The sequence below is a fragment of the Petaurus breviceps genome, unplaced genomic scaffold (assembly GCF_028583685.1).
Source record: "Petaurus breviceps papuanus isolate PSGF00001 unplaced genomic scaffold, PetGlider_PUasm1.0 80, whole genome shotgun sequence".
Taxonomy (NCBI): domain Eukaryota; kingdom Metazoa; phylum Chordata; class Mammalia; order Diprotodontia; family Petauridae; genus Petaurus; species Petaurus breviceps.
The window spans coordinates 14198893-14206711 of record NW_027186540.1 but is presented as its reverse complement, the minus strand read 5'-3'; the positions used below and the strand labels follow the sequence as shown (position 1 = coordinate 14206711).

The 7819-nt window shown below is 35.1% G+C and overlaps 1 protein-coding gene across 1 annotated transcript in view; it reads right to left on the bottom strand.

Annotated features, from left to right (window-relative positions):
* LOC138176024 (voltage-dependent calcium channel subunit alpha-2/delta-1-like) overlaps nt 1-7819 on the bottom strand; it is a 164400-nt gene that overhangs the window by 69885 nt on the left and 86696 nt on the right. The window lies entirely within an intron of this gene.

Genomic DNA, 7819 nt, shown 5'->3' with positions numbered 1-7819 from the left:
GATAGATAGATAGATAGATAGATAGATAGATAGATAGATAGATAGATGAAAATTACATTCAATAATAGACAATGTAAAAAGAGATTAAAATTACTTGGAAATTACATAATTTAATCTTAAAAAAAACAGAGTGGGTCAAAGAGCAAATCACAGTCACAATTGAAAATTTCATTAAAGAAAATGACAACAAGCAACACACCAAAGTTTATGGGATGCAGTCAAAGTTTATGGGATGGTATTTAGGAGAAAATGTATATCTCTAATTCTTTATATCAATAAAATAGAGAAAAAAGCAGATCAGTGAAGAGGACATGTAGCTAAAAAACTAGAAAAATAACAAATTAAAAATTCATAATTAAACACTAAATTAGAAATCCTGAAAATCAAAATTGAAATTTTAAAAACTGAAAGAAAACCACTGAAGTAACAAATAAAACTAGAGGCTAGTTTCATGAAAAAAAAAACAATAAAATATGTAAACCATTGCTTAATTTGATTGAGAAAAGAAAACCAAATTTGTAGTTTCAAAAATGAAACTGGTGAATTTATCACCAATGATGATGAAATTAAGACAATTTTTAGGAACTACTTTGCCCAATTATATGCCAATAAATTTGACAATCTAAGTGAAATGGATGAATATCTGTAAAAATGCAAATTACCGAGATTAACAGAAAAAAATAACCTAAACTTAGAAAAAGAAATTAAACAAGCCATCAATGAACTTCCTAAGAAAAATTCCGCAGGACTAGATGTATTCACCAACAAATTCTACCAAACATTTAAAGAACAATTAATTCTAATATTATAGAAACTATTTGAAAATAGGCAAAGGAGTCCTACTAAATTCCATTTATGACACAAATAGGTTGCTGATACCCAAAACAGAACAAGTCAAAACAGAGAAATAAATTATAGACCAATTTCTGTAATGAATAATGATGCAAAAATTTAAAATAAAATATTATCAAAAACATTACAAAAATTTATCACAAGGATCACACTTTATGATCCAGTAGGATTTATACCTGAAATGTAGAATTGGTTCAATATTAGGAAATTATTGATCATATCAATAATAAAACCAACAGAAATCAAATGATTATGTTAATAGATGCAAAAAAGTCTTTGACAAAATACAGCACCCATTCCTATTAAAAACACTAGAGAGCACAGGAATCTGCCTCCAGAGAAAGAAATGATACTGATTGAATATGGACAGAAGAATGCTATTTTTCACTCTTTCTTTCATTTTCTTTTGTTTTATTGAAGTCTTCTTATGACTAATATGAAAATATTTCACATAATTGCACATATATAACCTATACCTGATTGCTTACCATCTCAGAGAGGGGGAAGGGAAGAGAGGATAGAATCTAGAACTCAAAACTTTAAATAAAAAATATTTTTAAAAATTGAAAAAAAAGAAAGATGAAAGAATCATGAAGCAGTGGGTAAAACATGAATTAATCATCATTGTTCTGAATGAATTAAAACAGACTTTCATACCCCCTCCCATTATTAGTCATTCTGTCACTGTTCTTGGTGACCCATTTAGAAGATACCCCGATATGAATTTAAATGAGATTGTTTTTAAATGAGCCACTCACTGTGACTTGAAAGCTTAAAGATGATCTAGCTAAATCTGTTACTCAGTGATGACTCAGCAGCCTCCCACAGCTCTGGCAGACTCCTTATTCTCTCACATCTTTCTTACTTAGCAAAGTAAGCACAAATTGATTTCCTTATTCAGGAAACAGGAGGATTTGAGGACATTCAAACCAAAAGAATTCATGCTACCTGTGTCAGGTAGGAAAGAATAATAAAGAATCTTTTATGAAGCTATTCATATTTCAGTAATTGGAATAATTGGAATTCTGACTCTTAGGTGTATACAACTCACTGTCTTTTTTCCCCCCACCCCAGATTCCTGTGATACTCTTACATTAGAAAGAGCATGATGAAATTTGAATCAGAATAACTGGATGAGAGTCATAGTTTTGTCTCTTACTAGCTGGGATCTTTTAATACATCACTACCACTTCCTCAACCTCAGTTTCCTCATCTTTAAAATGAGAGGTTTTCACTACATCAGACTAGATCTTAAACTTTTTTTGTGTCATGGACCTCTTTGACAATCTATGAACTCTTTCTCAGAATAGTTTTTTTTTTAATGTACAATATAAAATAGAAAGGATTACAAAGGAAATGACTTATACTGAAATATGATTATCAAGTATTTCAAAAGCAAGTTCATGGACCCCAGATTAAGAACCTCCTGACTAAAAGGTCTCTAAGGTCAGTTTCAGTTCTCCTCTACGATTCTGAGTCTTCTTATAGGCATCTACCTCTCCTTTTAATTCCTTTCAGCTTATTCACCAAAGATATTTTCTTCTTATAATAAGCAGACAGAATTTTAAAATTCTTTAACTTTAATTACATTTTAAAAATTAATCTCCTTCACAGTGGATGGAAAATGAGTTGGAATGATATTGTCTCTCTTACTGAGTCCTTACATGTTGAAAATTTAATGCATGAAAGGAGATGTACCCTCTGCTACTAAAATTATAGAAACAAAATTTAAAGTCTCCTTGAAGATGATCTGGTTAAATCTCCTATTTAACATGTTTAAACACTAAGAGTCACAGGAAGTTTACTACTTGATGGTAATGATACTTCCTCTTGTTGTCATTCTGTCATTTCAGTTGGGATTGACTCTTTGTGACCTCATCTGTGTTTTTTTTTTACAAAGATACTGGAGTGGTTAAGCCATTTCCTTCTTCAGTTCATTTTATAGAAGTAGACACTGAGGCAGAGTTAAGTGACTTGCCCAGGACTGCACAACTAATAAGTGTCTGAGGCCACATTTGAACTCACAAAGATGAGTCTTTTGGACTTCAAGTCCTGCACTCAATCCATTCTACCAACTAGCTGCCCCTGGTAATGATACTACCTTACATTAGTATGGTAATATGATGCCTTCTAGTTTGAAAAGTGTTTTGAGATCTCTTTCCTCATTTGTTGTAACATACATCCAAATGACATTGTGACAAAAGGCAGCCCTTCTATTGACAGTAGACACCAAACCTCCTAGTCCCCAACCTGCCAAAGGACAGCCCCAGGGAGAACAATCACTGCCACCAGTCACCAGTAGGCATCCTTCCCTTCCCCACCAGGCCCTTACTCTAATAGGTGAAGCAAAAATGGACCAACAGCACCTGCTTCTACTGACTGCAGCTAGGGACTTTTCTCTAATTCATCCCTCATTGCCCAACTGGCCAGTTCCCACCAAGGACAGGATGCCCCCTATCACCTAGATACCTATTTAATATCCCCCCTCTACTGGATATAGATATATCCCAGATCCCCACTCCACTCTAACTTGGGGACCCTCTTATTCTCTTGTTGAGCACCATCTTACCCTTGCTAACCAAGGACATCAAGGTCCTGATACTTTGCCTATGAGAACCTAAATACTACTGGCCTTTCCATTTTCCATAAACTGAATGAAAACATGAACACCTCTTGATGTGCTGTCTCCCCCAATTACAATGTGATCTCCTTGAGTGTAGAATTGCTTTGACTTTCTATTTATACCCCTAGTACTTTAGTGTAGTGCTCGACATAGAATAAGCACTCAATAAAATGCTTTTCCATTCCATTCTATTATGTCTTATTTTTTTAGATGAAAACAAAGTTTCAGAAAGGTCACATGACTTGTCCAAACTTACACACAGCTTTGTGTGATGAGGTTGGGATTTTTCTGATTACAAGTCTAGGGCTGTTTCAATTATGTGCCACTACTTCATGATATTTCCATTGATGGACAACTCTAAGCATTAGAAAGTTGTTCTTGAGGCAGCTAGGTAGCATAGTGAATAGAGCATCCACCATGGAGTCAGGAGGACCTGAGGTCAGATCTAACCTCAGACACCTAACACTTACTAGCTGGGTGACCTTGGGGTTAACCCAATTGCCCTACCTACCCCTCTTCAAAAAGATGAAAAAAAAAGTTGTCCTTCATATGAAGCTAAGTTTTGTCAACCAACAATTCTCACCCACTGGTTTTAGTATTTTAAATATCTGAAGACAGATATCATCATCCCTCTTTAGACTAATCTTTTTTTCTCCAGGGTTAACATCTCCAATACTAGCTTTAATTGATTCTCCATATGACATAGGAAACACTTTGACCTCCTTGTTGCCCCACTAGGATAAGAGATTCTGATCTGGAAGGGATATTAGAGGTCACCTCAGTAGGTTTGTGTTAGGTCATAAGTACACCAAGTTGAATTTTCAGAAATCCACTAAAATTTCTTCTCAGGGCCTCAGAACTTCCATAAGTGCTAACTGTAGCTCTTAACAGAGAAGCACCATGGGCTCTGATCTGGTCTAGGAGTAATCATGCCTATAAATGACCATTGTTGCCTGAAAACAGTAAGACTGACGTTACTTAAATTGGTACTAGGGATTTTCCAGCAGTGGTAATTCCAAATAAACTTTTTCTATCCTTGCCCATGCCACAATGAAGAGTGAAGACAGTGGCTATATAACGTAAGGAAGCTTATGAATAATTTAACACATTGAAGAACAATACCTCAACAGTGGCCAATGACTAGCACTGTTTGAGTCTTACAGATAAGCACATTTTCCTCTGACTAGGCATCTTATACAGTGATCTAATGGAAAATGTTTTCTGTGTTCCTGGAAGCCCAACACATACTAAGGAAGTAGCACTCTTCAGTTAATCAAAAAGTGATTTTCATGGACATTCAGGAAAAAGAAAACAATAGAAAAAGAGTAGCACCATATTTACAAGTAAGAAATTAAGTCTTAAATCTGTCTTCAATTTTATTTTAAAAGATTTTCTTCATCTAATAAAAAGAACATTATTAATATTTTAATTCTCAATCTTCTTATCAATTAAATGGAGATAATATTGCTATCTTCTTTATTGCCTCATTTGCTTATTGTGTAAAGATCTTAGAATCAAAGTGTTATTTACAGAAGATGCTTAGAATACACCAAACACTAATTCGCATTTGATAAGTATTAGGAGAGAGGCAGGAGACTAACCCATATGATCCTTTATAGGAACAGAAATAACTAAAGAACTAGACATGAACTAGTTTGGGTAAAGCCACATAAATATACTCAGAGATGCAAAGTACTTTTTGTCATTGTTGTTGAGTCCTTTCAGTTGTGTTCAATTCTTCAGGAACCCTTTTATGGGTTTTCTTGGCAAAGGTACTGAAGTGGTTTGCCATGTCCTTCTCCAGTTCAGTTCACACAAGGAAGTATTTGAGGTCACACTCGAACTCATTAAAAGGAATCTTCCTGATTCCAAGCCCTGTGCTCTATCTACTGTGCTAGAGCTATCTACTTAGCTGCCCAGCAAAGTGCTGTAGAAGTCTTCTAGTTCATTCCTATAATTTTACTAAAGAAACTCAAGCTCCAAGATGGTTGTGTTTTATTTTTCAAGTTCAAACAAATAGTTACTATATCACTGCTAGTATTTTAATGTAGATCATAAGAACCTACATGTAGAGCCAGATTGGGACATCAAAGTACATCTATTTCAGTTCACTATTTTACAAATGAAGAAACTGAAGTACCGGAAAATGAAATAATTTACCCAAGATTAGCTTACTGGTGTCATAAGGAGGATTTAAACACAGGTTCTCTGACTCCAAATCCAGCACTCTTTCTACTACACAAGTACTTTCCAATCTTAACATCCATTATAGCAAATCAAACACACCATCACATATCAACCCCTATGTATATTCTATTATGTGTCTATAACACCTTGATTCTGAGGTCTTTTCATAATAGGCCTATGAGGAAATAAAGGAAACAGTATACATTTTTTTCCTACGAAACAGAAGAGCTCACATTAATATAGCTCTTTATGGTTTATAAAACATTTTACATAGATTATTTCATTTTACCTTCATAAGAGCCCTGTGAGGTAGAGTTGTTACTATCCAATTTCACAAATGAGGAAACAGAGACTGAGAAAAGTTAAGTGACTTGCCTAAGGTCACACCACCAAGTAGAATTTGAAGTGGGATTCCAAGCCAGCTATTTCTGACTTCAATTCCAGTCCTCTTTTTCCTATATCAGACTGCCTCTCAATGCCAAAGAAGTGACCACAAAGCAATGAAGCAAAGAATGAATGGAAAAGATGGAGAAATATAATTTAATTACACCAGCCTTAACAAGACCTAAAACCCAGTATCTTTCTATTATGGACTTAGAGGGGAGATTGGAAGCTCTAGAGTATTTGTAATAGGAATGGGAATTTGAAGATCTTCCCTGCCCCTTAATAGACCTGGGGGGAGTTTGAAGAGCTCCCCTGCTGTGAAGTAAACTCTGCCCCCTGATAGGCTGAATGTAGTCACAAGCTTGTGGTGGGAGGAGTTTTCCTGAAGGGAAGCAGAGCCCACTGGAAAATGGTCAGAGCTAGCCAGACGGTGGGGGACAGAGGAGCTCAGGCAAGGAGATGGAGAGTTTTGTGAGTAAATATTCATCTTGTATTGGTTTGTGGGAAGATTGAAGGATGCTGTGACTCTCAGCATTATTATGGCTTCTGAATATCTTTGGTATTGTGATGGAATGGGTTTACTAGTTTAGGGATTCAGTTTTCTGGTATCTAAATAAATCCTTCAGTTCCATCCTCTATCTGGAGAGTTTGCCATATTTTGCAATCAAATATCATGTGATACTTTTAGTCACTGTCTTCATCGTGATTGTGGGCACTGTAAATATTGCATTGGTGCTACAGTATTCTAGAGTCAATAAAAATTCCAATTTTTTTTTCATAGCATCCTTAACCCAAAATCTTTTTCTTTCAAGGGTCTGCATTTTTTTTTCAAAGACAGTGTTCTGAAAATGTTATTATAGCAGTCTTACCATTATAGAGATGTACACCTTCTGCAGATCAATTTAAAAAAAAAAAAGAAAAGAAAAGACCATTCTTCCATTGGCTTAAAAATGTGGCACTGTTACCTAGGATGAAAGAAAACTGGAAAAATCCACAAAGCAGGGACCTGCTGCATAAGCAATTGAGATGTAATGAGAGAGCAATGATTTCTGGCCACTGGCTGCCTATACAAGATTTGATCCAGTGACCTACTTATATGAGATTCTGCTCTAATGCCAATTCTCTAAGTCAGAGGTATCAAATATATGGCCTATGGGTCACTGCAGCATTCCTGAGTGCAGGCCAAACCAGATTAAAATGTAATTGGGAAATATTTGACAAAATAAATAAAAATAAAATAAAACATAGGTAATAATACATTTTAAAACTAAGTCAATATGATGTCAACAAGGATGCTTATGGACAGATTAGGGACTCCCTCTATTTCAGTTTGAAACCACTGCTGTAAGCTATTATGGATTTGATTGCCAGGTTTTAGCTGGGGTTTTTTTTGTCTCGATTATGACAATATTTCTTATTACTTACAGCTCTTCTGACACAAGGGAAGGCTTTGGTATTTTCCTTTGAAGGAATCCAGAGGTAAATGTTCAACTTCCTTGGAGAAAAGCAGCTACACAAATCCTCTACAAATATAATGATGATACTACTTACTTAGTATTATGTGATTCTGCCAATCCCTATTTTTTTTAAAGCTCATTAAGTCCTGCAAGACAGGAAATTAAGGTTACTATAGCTGATCTCTACTCTAAAAGCATGAGCAGAGCCTGTGATTAAAGTGGAATTAGAATTCTTCCTTTCCTGACATCTCTCTTAGACTTTAAAAAAAATCAATGCGAGAACACTGCTAAATTATATTGAATTTTCAGAATATCA